Here is a 14,092-nt window from a genome sequence, read left to right as displayed (position 1 = left end):
CTATGAAGGGAGACTTTTGGCCGGCTGGCGTCATAGTCAGGATTTCAACAGTGGGACGCAATAAGAATCTCCACTCTGGGAGATGTCATGTGAGGCATGGTCCTAAAGTCATTTCAAGAGTTATAGACCAATTTTCAATTACATTGCAATCAATTCTACAAATATTTACAAATGCGCCATGCTCTAACGCCATACATAGACGATCTCCATAATCTACCAGAGTTCATCCCCATAGAAGGTAAATTATTAGGCAATTTAGGCACTTGCAAAATAAAGCAAATTTATTAATCACTAATAATACACAGTGCCACCATGCTGCCAGTCCTTAGACTGACATGGCTGAGGAATATACCCACACTAGACAACGACTGGACAGAGGCCCTGGAGGCCCCTCGTGAGGCGGCAATCCCAGCTCGTCTTCATCTCATCCAACTAAATTACTTGCATAGAGTCTATTTTACTAGATGTCGCTTCTGGCACATGGGTGCCATTGCTACAGCAGAATGCCTCCACCGTGATGTGAGTGGGGGCACCTTCATACATACATTGTGGAATTTTATGGCCCTGACGGGTATTCTGGCAGGGTATGTTGTCATGCCTAGAGGAGGTCTTGTCCTGGGAGGTCCAGTTAAACCCTAAGATACTTGTACTCCATAATACTGAGGGGATAGGTGGAATAAATATAAAAAGCACTTGTTATTTCTAGGACTCACTCTGGCAATGAGGGATATCGCTATATTATGCACCACCACCTACTGATGGAGCATAGAAGAAGGGGATGCATCATTGTATGGGGATAGAAGTCACAGTATATCAGACGTGGGGAAGCCCACAAAAACATACCAAGATTTGCAGCAGTGGACAGACTACAGTGGTTTGGTTCTTGCTCTGGCCCCCACTGTGGAATTCCAGCTTGATACATAAATATGACAATATAATGCCTAGCCATGAGATCTACAGCAGACATGTATGGGTTGCAATACATGATGTTGTCACAATCATTTTGTGGATCATCGGAGGGGTGATGGGATAGATTGTTATTTCTTATGAGTGCATCATTGTGTATGGAATATGGGTTTATGATGCTTTATTTGCATCAGAGGGCCATGTTGGTCTGGATAGTACAACAGAAAACTCAATAAAGTTTGTCGTGAAAAAACCCCACATATAGATAAAGAAATTGCAAAAAGCACATTTATTTTGTTATTTGTTATTTATATATTTACCTTTTTGCACTCGTGGTCCATTCTTGGACACTATTAATGCAAACGAAGCAAAGGGTAAAGATTTTCCTGTGTACCCATTTAATAACCCCATAAAGTATGTTGGAAATGGACAGAAGGAATTTAAGTAATAAAGTGATGGGCGAGTAGGAGAATATAGCTAAGGTATATACAGCCATAAAAGAGATTGGTTATTAGAATTGTTCCCACTTCCAAGTGCTTACAAATCACATTTATATTTTATAGCTGAAGCACATTTTGCACCAGTGCAGACAGCCATGTTCAAAGAGTGCTGGTTGGCGCAGGGGAAGCTAATATTATTCCCCTATCCCAACACTAAATGCAATGACTGCAGCAAGAATGTTTAATGCTTGTACACTATAAAACATTTGAGTACAATCCTACTCTCCACATGCAAACCTCTAATTGTCTTACCCATTGAGGACTGTAATAGGATGTCTCTGCACAGCCTGTGGTTGGTACTAAATAAAAATATTAGCGAATTTATTAAAACAGCGAATTTAAACCGCTACATACACACATCAAAACATTAGATGACTGCACAGGTCACAGAACTTCATGCTATCTTGTTTGTTCTACAGAAGGCTGATCATTTAATTCCCACACTAATAGTGTTGGATTCACCCTTTTTAAATATTTTATTTATACATTTTCAAAAACAGTACAGCCACAAATGCATTAGTAATCATTGGGCAAATAGAGCATAAACAGTACATTTAGCACACTACACCAAGTACATATCACTGTGCTATCAATATAGGCACTAATATAACATTGATAAATCCCCTGTAAGTAAGAGCAAGGCAGAGGAGCACAGAGCAGATTAATCCATCAAATATCATTTACAGTGAGCAAATAGGAAGTAAGTGGGCTCCATATGTCATGGGGCTTCGAGGCTCTGGGTAGTACTTCAGCATAGCAAGTGAGCTGATCCCTGTAATACACCATATCCTGCAGACATTGCCTAGAAGTCGGAGCGAGTCTACCCCACCCCCCACCATATAGAAACTCTGCATTTAGCTATCAAGAGCGCCACTGCCACCAACTTCCTAATAGAGGCTTTAACATCGATAACATTACCCAACAGACAAAGTTGTGGAGTGCATGCTATGGGTACCCCCACCATCAGACGCAGAATGTGTGTGACCTCCTTCCAAAATAAGTCTATTTTCCGGCAGGACCATGCTGGGTGAAGGAAGTCGGTATCTGGGGCACCACACCGTTTGCAATTGGCGGCTTCCCGTAAACCATATTTATAGAGCTGAACAGGTGTTCAATATTTAAAGTGTACCAGTCTAAGATTGCTATTAGCTATGAGCTGCCCCGTCAATTTACAGCAGTAACTACAGTCATCTTCTGACATCGGTTCAGAGAGAGATTCATTCCACTTATCCAATGAGCACCTCCCAGTTCTAGCCCCTTCCCCCTGTGAGACATTATAGTCATGTGACCAGCCTAGCACGTGTCTGGGTAGTATAGAGGAGTTGCGGTGCCTACAAGGTAGGAGGTTCTGTAGGGAATTGTGTATATAAACGTTCCCATTACAGCATTCGTCCCATCTACTAGAAAAGCTGCAGCCTCCACAAAATGACCACCAGGAAACACGTCCCCCATGGTTGGCATTCCTAACTCACAAAAAATTTTAAGTGCACCTGTTTCCCCGGTCACTGAGATCTCATTGTGATGGAGGAACGGTATGCTTGGCGCATATAGCGTCAGTTTCCGCACACGTCTCCGCAGTTCCTGCCATGCCCTGGCCGTATTTTGTACTGTGTCGACCTCCCCTTTTTCTAAAACTGTATGTTTGTTGACTAGCATAGCTTGAAGCGGTATCAGATGCACTGCTCCCGCTTCTACCGCCACATGGGAAATATAGGCCGGTGCTTGTTGCCAGTAGTAGGCGTAATGCGCCTGGGGCACTGAGATAATACAACTGAAGATCTGGTGCTGTGAAACCACCCATGTCATAAGGGAGCGTTAGGGTTTCCCAGTTAACTCGTGGCTTTTTCCCACCCCATGTAAGTGTAACAAGCAATGAACAAAGCATGGCGAAAAAATGGCGCGTTAGGTGCACGGGTATGTTTATGAATAAATACAAGAACCGCGGAAGCACCACCATTTTTAAAAGCACGATCCTGTCAGCAAATGACAACGGCAATTTAACCCATCGGTTCACCTGCTCCTCGAGCCTACCTGCGCATCCCTGTGAATCCATATCCTCAGATACTTTACCGGGTCTGTGCACCACTGTAGTGGATAGTCCATTTCTACCTGTGACGTGCTATCTGTTCGGGGTAAGATTATTGATTTAGTCCAATTCATCCCGAGTCCGGAAAACCATTCAAATCGTATATATTCTCTGATAAGCTGGGCCAAGTGCGTCGCAGGCGCGCACACATACAGCACCATGTCGTCAGCATACATGGACACTGCTAGGGGCCGTTGAAAAAAACATAGTGCTGCCTGTGGATAGTGCTGCCATAAAATACATGCCAGTGGTTCCAACACGAGCGCAAACAGCAGAGGCGATAGTGGGCAATGCCACCGTGTACCACGCTGTATACTGAAGACCTTTGGCATATGCCCATTGGCTCTTACGCGTGCCACAGGGTCTGTGTACAGCAGCTTAATCCAATTTGTAAAAATAAACGGCATACCCATGCGATGTAAAATTGCAAACATGTATTTCCAGGAGATAGAATCAAAGGCCTTAGCGGCGTCCAGCAGGAGCGCCACTGCTGGTAGAGTAGGTTCAAGCACATGCAGCACTGCAAACAACGTGCATAGATTATATGATGTAGATCTGGCAGGGACAAACCCTGATTGATCAGGAAGAACCATGACTGGAAGGAGCAGTTTCAATCTATTCACCAGTACCTTTGCCAGAATATTTACATCAGTATTTATCAAAGACAGAGATCTATACGAATCGTATCTGTCTGCCACCTTGTCAGGCTTCAACAATGCGACAACCAGTGCTTCTGGCAGAGAGGCAGGGAGACGCTGAGTATCGTACGCTTCCATGTATATCTTTAGGAGACGAGGGGCTAATATGTCAATGTACTCTTTATAAAACTTGGCCAGTAGGCCATCAGTGCCCGTCGCCTTACCATTCGATAAGGCAGTGATAGCCTCGCGAATTTCTTCCAGCGTCAGTGGATGCATTAAAAAATCGTGTTGGCTAGGCGAGAGCCACACCAGTGCCACAACATCCAGGTACTGCTCTATCTCTGCCTCCCCTGCCAATTGTTGATTTGCGTACATGAATTGGTAATACTACGCAAAAGTGCTAAGTATACCGGGTGTATCATAATGTTTAGTATCATCTCTTGTGAGGGCTTTTATTATATAATTCTTACCCCATGGGTACGCTATTTGACTAGCCAGCGCTCTCCCAGGCCGGCCCCCTTCCTCATAGTACCTGGTTGTGAGCCTGTGTGACATGTAGCGTATCTCCTCATCTGCCACATCATTATACTCTGTGACCTTCACCTTAATGTCTGCTAATAGGGCCGGGTCAGCCACAGTGCCATACACTCGCTCCAGCTCTCCCAGTTCCCACTCTAACCGTCTCATAGTCCCCCAGAGGGATTTCAACACTCTAGCATGCAGACCTATATATGCACCCCGTATGGTCACTTTAAATGCTTCCCAGAGAGTACCCACACATTGCACTGCCCTGATGTTGTAGAGGCAGTAGTCACAGAAAACCGGATTCAGCAGGAGGAGGACTGTAAGGGCTACTTAAACTGTGAGCAAATGTGGGTAGGTATAGATGAGATAAGCTAAGTAGAACCGGGGAGTGGTCTGACAATTTACTAGGCAGATGTTGGACAGTCTGAGTCCAAGTGTTCACATCATTTGTGACCAGCCAATAGTCAATGCGGGACCACGAATGATGGACGTACGAAGGATATGTGCTTTTCCTTTAGCTCGGATGCCGCAGTCGCCAAATGTCTACTAACCCCAGATTTAGCATACCATTATGGACAGATGATGCTGCTCTTTTCAATGTAGGCTTTGCCACTGACAAATGATCTGCTTCATGGAGCAACACAACATTAAAATCCCCCGCAAATAATTGTCGTAGAAGGTAATTGGTATATTTTGCCCCATAGTGTTTCATAAACAGCAGGGTCGTCAATGATGGGCCCATAGATATTTACCATAAGCACCTGTGTATACCCTGCACCAGTATGTACTGCCCCTGTTCGTCCTCCTCCACATATAGGGGTTCGAAGGTAATGCCTCTTTTTATTAAATCATAACGCCCCTCGCGTAAGAAGAGTAAGAGGTGGCCAAGCACACAACCGCCCATCTTGTTAGGTGGATCTCCTGTAGGAAAGCCACCTGGACATTGCGACGATCCTGGTAGGCCAGCACCCGCCTTACTTTCTTGGGGTTATTGAGACCTCTAACGTTCCAAGTTAACCATGAAATGACATTAGGTTGTGTGCCTGCCATGCCCTGTGATAGTCAACATTTGAAAGTGCCAGCTCTCATTGTATGCCCATGTGCCAATGTCCGCTTAAATTTCGCGCCCAGTGCAGCTCCAAAGGAATATAGCTCCCCAACTGTCCCCCCCACCCACATCAGCAACGGAACCATGCTGAGAAATCCATCCGGTACAACAAAACTACAACTATGCAATCGCATGTCTTATTCTAAGAAACACACAACAGGGGTGCCTTAGTACAACAGTGAACTGAGTGGGGTTCTCCCTCTTGGGGGGTCACCAGTAGCTGTCACCCCCCTGTGTAGTGTCAAGGGGGGGTCGAGGTAGGTATCTAGAAACACCCCCTCATTAGATATAGTGACTCATATTTGATTCCGGACATGGGAACAATACAAACAACAACATTATGTGCGTATCAGCCGCCAAGAGTCAGCAATGGAAAAGACCATACAGGTGAACGTGTTAAACATGACAGAATGCATAGTACCAGTATTAACAGGCACATGCATCAAAGGATTTTGCGATCGCAAACAGTGCGAATCGAAAAAATCAGCCGTTTGCGATCACAAAATCTGCTTGTGGAATGCATGAAGAGTGAAGGCCCTCGCAATTTGAGAATTCGCAAATATTTGCGAATTCTCAAATTGTAATTGCATTTAAGGAATCACATTTTGAGATTCCTTAAATGCAATGCATGAAACTTTAAAAAATTGCGATTTCGCAATTAGGGGGAGCAAATTACCATGAGGTTGAACCTCATGGTAATTTGCGAAAACTTTGAAAAATGCACTTTTGTGCATTTTTCAAAGTTTCATGTTGTGCACACACATGCCCTTAGGGCATGTGTGTGCACAACATAGGTGCACAGATTGATTTCAGGGGTGCAACAGGGTGTCTTTTGGACACCCCTGCACCCTTGAAATCCCATTCTCACTTTGCGATTCGCTAATTGCTAATCGCAAATTGAGAATGTCTTCCCATTCATTCCTATGGGCCTATAGGCCCATAGGAATGAATGGGGAGGTATTCCTTAATTGCGAGTCGCAATTAAGGAATATTAAGAAATCACAATTTATTTAGCGATTTCTTGATGCATTGCATTTTGCAATTCCTTAATTGCGATTCCTGATTTTTCGCAATTAAGGAATCGCAAAAAGCAATATTGATGCATGTGCCTGCTAGTCCGCAAGACAGACAACATAACATGAGGAATCAGGGACTGAGCACCAACAGTCTAAGGTCCAACTTCTACTCTTGTACACTTAAACTGACGCAGCACAAGCGTTCAATCTTCTGTCTCCATGTCAGTTCCTGCTTCTCGCACCGATCCCGGATGCTCGATCTGTTGCACATACTGCATAGCGTCTTTAGATATCGTAAAAATTCTGGCTTTATCTGCATGTTATATGCGCAAACGCGCAGGATACAGCATTGCATATTGTATCTTCACGGTTTGCAGCTTTTTCTTAACAGGGTGAACTTCACGCCATGCCTGCTGCCCAGCCATCGTAAGGTCGGGTAACAACTCCACTTTCATACCTTGGTAGGTGGTACACCCTTTCTCCCTAGTGATGCGAAGCGCTGTATCCCGATCACTATAATTTAGCAGCCGGGCAATGATGGGACGTGGTGGGCGCCCGGCACGGGTCTGGGTGCCAGGGAACGCTGAGCTCTCTCCACAACCAGCACACTGGAGAAATGCTCAGCTCCCATCATATCTCTAAGCAAGGTCTCGACGTACAGTTCCATGTTACCCGTGTTGGTTGGTTGAAATCTTTGTACTTCGCCTGGATCACCGCCAGGACTATTTCCATATTGGAGCAGAATGTGCTCACGGCCTCCAATTGATCTTCAGTTGTCGAAATGCGTTGTTCGGCAACTTCGAACCATGCTTATCGAGTTTCACCGCCATATTATCCATTCTGAAATTGAGGTGGTAAATCTTGGCATCGATAGTCCGCAGACTCTGGTGCATGGTAAGCATCATGTGTTCCAGCCTGCTGTTAGCGCCTGCCTCCAGTTCCGGTTCTGTATGATTGGTGCCAGGAAGATGTCTTCCGCCCAATGCCATGCATAAGCATGGGATATCCGATGTTCGTTCGTCGTCATATGAGTCCAGGAGGGCTACTCTCACATGTGAGACTTAGCCACGTAGGTGGTTATTTGTAGGGTCTCCTTAAGGTGCACCACACCAAGTGCAGTGTGTGCGACGCCCAGCTCCCCGCACACTCAGCTGTACCATCCAGCGCTGTGCAGCAGCGGCAAGTAGTGGCACAGCCGCAGGCAGCCTACCCCGCGGCACACAATAGGGACAATGCACTTGCAGGTTCCGGGTCGCACCACTCCAGCTCAGTGTGGCCCCTGGCCAACAGATCAGATCATCCAACGCCAGGTGAAATATGCCCAGATACGATCACAGCCCCGCCACAGGCCCTGTGAGTCACGCAGGGCCCCTCAAGACCAGGCCAAGTCTTCACAGTAAATAAGCGAGGCACGCAAGTGCCCAACTCTCATCACAGAGTCTTATCTTGTCTAACAGTGCCACAGGACGAATGACTTTTTTTTTTCTTCTTTTTTCTTCACACTGTGCCCGACTCTGCAACAGCATACAGGGCGGCGCAGCAGTGGATTCACAAGACACTAAAGAGGCACGCTCAGAAAGTCTTTGAGATTTTCCGGTCCCTAGTCTCAACCAAAGAATTGCAGGAGCTCACCAGAGACGGAGTGTCGCCGGGCCAGGATTCCTGCAGTCAGGGGCGGCACAATCGTAGGCAAGATCCCGCCAGCTGCTTCTCCAGTTTATCAATCGCAGCACCGTGGCCACCTCCACGTCAGAAGGTCACCGCACAACAGCGCCGCGCCGCACGATCCACACAGAGTTGAAAATCGGTGGCAACGGCCCCCCGCTGCAGGGCAACAGAGGATCCAGGCACCAAAGGCAGAGTCACGGGCAACTCCAGAAAGGTTTAACTCCACTGAACCCAGGAGCACACAGACAGGCGCCAGCTCAAGCGAAGGCGACAGTAAGGGACAGGGCCAACATCCACCACAACAGGCAGCCCTCCCCGCAGCAGATTATGGATGGCCAGTCGCACATCACACCGCTCCCAGAGATGTCAGTGCCATTTATACCACAACGGGTTTCAAATTGCGGACCTGCAGCGTGCCGCGCCACAGCAGGCCGTGTTGGTGCACACTACAGGGCACAAGCTAGAGCGCGATAGAGAGGGCCATGGCGCAGGTCGCAAGCAGCCAGCTCACACCGTACACCAGCAATGAGGATGAAGCAAATAAGGTGCTCTCCAGGGATCAAAGACGGTGTTGCCGTAGCGGGAGCACCCTCAGGCCTCAGTGCCCGTACTCCATTGGAGCAGCCATTTTGCGTAAATGCAAGGCGGATGATCAGCGGCTTGTAGAGACGCGCAAGAATGGCTTTGAGAATACTAAAATGCTCCCCGCATATCGAGGTGCCGGAATCTGGTTGTGTCACCAGTGGATGGTGTCATTCAAGCAGGATAATTGGCGGATAGTTCCCTCGACCACCCGAGCAGCACTAAGGTGTGGCCATTTTGCTCCTGGCTTTCTAGCACCCTCCAAACTGTTGGATTCACCCTTCAGTGGGCAACGGCACATTTTTGATTTGGCACATTGACAACTGAATGGATTCAGAGATTCAATAGGGAATTCAATAAAAAAATAAGTAGTTATAAACAGCTCAGGGGGAAGGTGGCTGTGTTACAAGATAGATTTTCTTTGGTCCATGTTCAATGCACCATAGCCCATAAAAGTAATCAAATTCACAATAAAGGGAACTGTGCAGCCGACTTCGCTGACAAGGCAGACAATCATACTTATAAAGTATCATCAATAACCACGATCTCCAACCAAAATCGACACAGGCATTTTGACATCGAGCCAAGCAAAAGCTAATGGTGAAAAGCCTCAAAATGTCTTTCCCTGTACATATGCCAATACCCTTCGCCAAGATAACACTCTAATGGTTTACTTAACCGTAGCAGGACATACACATATTCCTAATGAGCTAGTTAGATTAGATCTAAAGCTGTGCATGAGGGATTAGTGTCTGCCCACACTGGCATGAATGCCACAGTAGCCATGCTTAAGAAAATATACTGGTAGTCATACTTACCTAAACAAACTAGAAATTAAGGATGTCAATATAACATCTGCCAATAAATAAAATATTCTATCATTTCAAGACCAGGCCAGACTCCCCTTACTAACGTTAAACTCCTGTTTGGGTAATTTTCCTTGAACATATGGGGTCAATCAATCCAGTAAACTGATATAAGCTATATTAGTTGCTGTTTATCAATGCTCCAAATTCCTGAGTTTGGCTACAAAGAAATGCTGAAGCTCAAGCAGTCATAAATGACTTGATGTGCTTTGTAGCAACAAGCACAGTTCATTCCTTTTATTCAGGCAATTATCCTGCATACCACAAAGGCATTTAGGGAGGCTATGTCTGCTCTAGGTGTATGTCTGCTTTAATCATACCGGTTCATGTGGAGAGCAACAGGCTATTAGAGAGAGCCAACGATACGCTTAAGCAAGCCTACACTGCTAGGATATTATGTACAGAACTGAGTCGGCTACATAATCTGTAATCAGGCAGCACTAAATAATTTTCTGAAAGGAAAATTGAGGGTTGCACTCTGAGTTGCTCTTCAGAGTATCTATATATGTGCCCGATCTTGATAGTACTGGAAAGGTGGTGGGAGGGGGAAGAATTTAATCTGGTCCAGCATTTGGATGTGTTGCAAAACACCCACAAGGTCAGAGACAAGCTATCTAATTTGAAGCATCCCGAGTCCGCCACCGGTGAAGATCAGGTTTCTAAAGCTCTTGACAGATGGCTCCCCAAAGTGGGTGAGCTGGTTCAAGAAAGGATTCCCAATAGACAAGTGTTTGGGCCCTCTTACAGAACACTTGTTCCAGTTCTTGGGGAAAAGGCATACAAACTGTAAGCCTTTCTCATTGCCTGGTTCAAAGAAATACAGGAAGGTGACTATTGATCATATTAAAATGCATTAAGTGGCTGAATCTGTGCAACAGACCCCACCCTTTGACACAAAGTGCTTTCAGAGTAGAACCTAGCAGCCTCTCCCTATCTTGAACAATAGAAAAGAGCTGTCATGCAGAAATCCTAAATCCCAATCTGGGGACAGCAGAACCTACTGTGTCTCTAATTTTACATCAAATGCCAGTTTCTGTGGAAGAGCCCGATGCTGCGACTTCAACCATCCCAACAGTTTAAAAAACTGTAATGGTTTACTATGAACCGCAAACCTATTTAACATCAATTGAAATTATGCCTTTGCAAGAAATAACACTTTATGAGAATGGTTTTGCATTTGAGTTAGATGACATGCCAACACACTCCACAGCTGTTCAATATCACAGCTGGATCTCTGCTTGCTACTGGTTTTGTAACATGCATCTTATACCACAGTGATCTTATTTTTTATTACTACTAAAGTGTTTTTCCTTTTAAAGCAGTTCATCATGCTGCTCACATTGTCCCTTTAATAAATAGACATTAGATTGTTGATTAAAATGTGTGATTTCCTGAGGTTCAAGCACCGTAAATTTGTTCTTCTCCTCACAGAGCATGTCGGGATCATCCTGCTGTGAATAGCATCACTTATCCTATGATAGATCATGTAGTTTGGGAAAACAGTTCCTTATCAGATCATGGGACTACTGAAATACTACAGCCCCCTCAGATTTGAAAATCGAAGGCACAAATATGCGCTTTGATGCTCAAAGGGTGACATTTTGCTGCCTGTAGACTAGCACAGACATATTAAACATGCATAAATTGAACAGTGTTTCCCCTTTAATTACTGCCAATGTTGCTAAAACAAAAAATCTATGTATGAGAATAAATACTTATAGTCTGATTCAGAATTTGGCAGACAAGGCACTCTGCTACAAGTGTTAAAGGGTATCCTGTTGCCAATCTAACGTTCCAATGCATCCATTTTGAGTGGGGTAGACCTTCATGTTTCTGATGGTGGTGTTCTTGCTGGCAGGGACACGAGAACTATAGGCCAACAAACTTAAGGCCCTTTGGTATAGGTGTATCAAACCATCTGCCCTATATGGAATGGAAGGTATAATCTACTCTTTTCTGTTTGGACTGCACCGGGAAATACTGGTGGCCCCAAACTGGAAAAAATCATCCCTACACCTTGAAAGAAAATTTTGGGGGAGTTTGTTAATGAAAAACAACTAATATTGCTGAGCAGGCTTCTATAACATGCTGGCCACTCAGAAATCATGTAATACCTTCAGAGGAGCCACCATGGCAGTAGCTACTCTGAAGGCATAATAGTCTCTCTCAGTATATGGTGAACAGTGGTGCAACAAAATGGCCTATGCAACCCTGATGGATGGCAGACAATCGTCCATATTCTAAATCAGGCCTTTAAACTTTGCAGTAAAAGCTTTTATTAAGGAGTCACTGGTAATCACCCATAACATAACTAAACTTAAGCAATGCTTATGCACTTGACACTGTTCTAATTTTATACTGTTTTTTCCAACAAACTCGGGGAAGTATATTCGAGTATCACAGATATAGTTAGGATTTGAGCCTTCGTCACACCGTTCGGCATGCATTACCTCAACAATAGACAAGTCTAACAGTATTCAAATTCAAATTCCTTTATTCGGTTTTCAAAAATTGGAAAAACCATAAAAGTACATAAAAATACATAAAAACAATAGATAAAACTGCATTTTATTAGAATTTCAGGAGTTAAAAAACAACGAGGAGCGAAGCAGCAGATCAGGTGCTAAGATACAATCCGAATGTTAAAACGCTGGTAGAAAACAGGTAATAAATAGGAGGAAAGTGCAAAGTTTGTTTGAGTAATCTTAGCAAAACAAAGCTTAATCAAGATTTGACCTATGTTTAACACAAAACTTAAGAAATCAAGCAATGTTTTTTGCATAACATTCTTCCTCCAAGAATTGTAAGACAAGAAAAGCTGGGCGACATCTGCGAAAACCCAATATTTTTTAAATTGGCAATAGCCAGCACTTCCTAGGTTCTTTATAGAATTTACAAAATAAGACCACATGGATCGGGGATTGAGTGGATAATTCGTCAAACGGACAAGTCGATAAATTCTTTGACCAATCGTTTGTTTGAGGAAAGGTTACCAAGCGATGGAAAATATTAAACCTAAAACGAGTCAGCAAGAATCTTTCATAACCAGTCAGTTTAAAAGTTAAATAAGGTTGAATAACCAGAGTAGTTTGAATGGATAACATATGCTGAACCGAGGTTTTGCTTGCCTTGGCGGCTAGTCGTTATTGGTCCATATGTGACAAACATAGTTTTTTCAACTCCTTTCTAGATAGTTCTAAAATTGTTGTGGGGGAATAGTAATACTTTGCCAAGCCCAAATCATACAAACATTTTTTGACATAAGCGAGCCAGACGATCTTATGCCCATTTTTGAGTGAAAGGCAGTCGCGCAAAAGGCTTCGGCAAAGTTCAGTTTTTGTGGACGACCAAACACGATGCCACAAAAGAATCAGTTGAAGTTTAACAATGTCGGATACATACGACAGACCCAATTCTAAGTGGCAAGAATAAGTCGAAGACCTTTGCGGAACTGCGAGAAGGAATCTCACAAAACTGTTCTCGAATTTTTGTAGGGCGTACACCTTTCCATGTCCCCACACCCCGGCTCCATAGGTCACGATGCTAATACATTTTGCCTGATAAATTTTGATCAATTCAGTAGGTGGCCTTTTACCTAGCCTTTGAGCAAAGGTGGCTAGCACGGTTGTTGCCCTCATAAAAAGCAGTTTTCTTGCCTCAATAGCCTGTTTCCAAGAACACTTGTCATCTATTAAAATCCCTAAGTAAGGGTGCAAGTCTAACAGTATACAATAGTACAAGCATATCTAAAAGAGCAGTCTTGTGCCGGTCGAATTGGTCATGTAATATATTTTGGAGAGGGTTTGGTAGTGGGATTAGACTCGTCCAATTCTTGGTATTAGATATTCCCATTCTTTATCATTTTTTGGGACAATTCTCAGTTGCATACAAAACCTCTTCACCCATCATACAACAGTGGATATTTTTGTACCAATTATCAATCATTGGGAAAGCTCATCTTTCCGGTAGCTGAGTGATATCCCATCTTGCAACCACTAGAGAAATATGGCAATACCACCCCCTGGAAGACATACGCTTCTCAATCCTTTCACTGAGAGGCCTTGTGTCTGTTACACATTGAGATTTTTACTGATTTAATGTATCTAGGGAGTTATTGTTAGGGATATGCACACCAATGACATACCATGCCTCACCAATTGGGCCGGCAACACTTTATATTCTATTGGGGTTTAG

This window comes from Lissotriton helveticus, chromosome 7 (genome assembly GCF_964261635.1).
Source record: "Lissotriton helveticus chromosome 7, aLisHel1.1, whole genome shotgun sequence".
In the NCBI taxonomy this organism is placed as follows: domain Eukaryota; kingdom Metazoa; phylum Chordata; class Amphibia; order Caudata; family Salamandridae; genus Lissotriton; species Lissotriton helveticus.
This window is presented reverse-complemented; position numbering follows the sequence as displayed.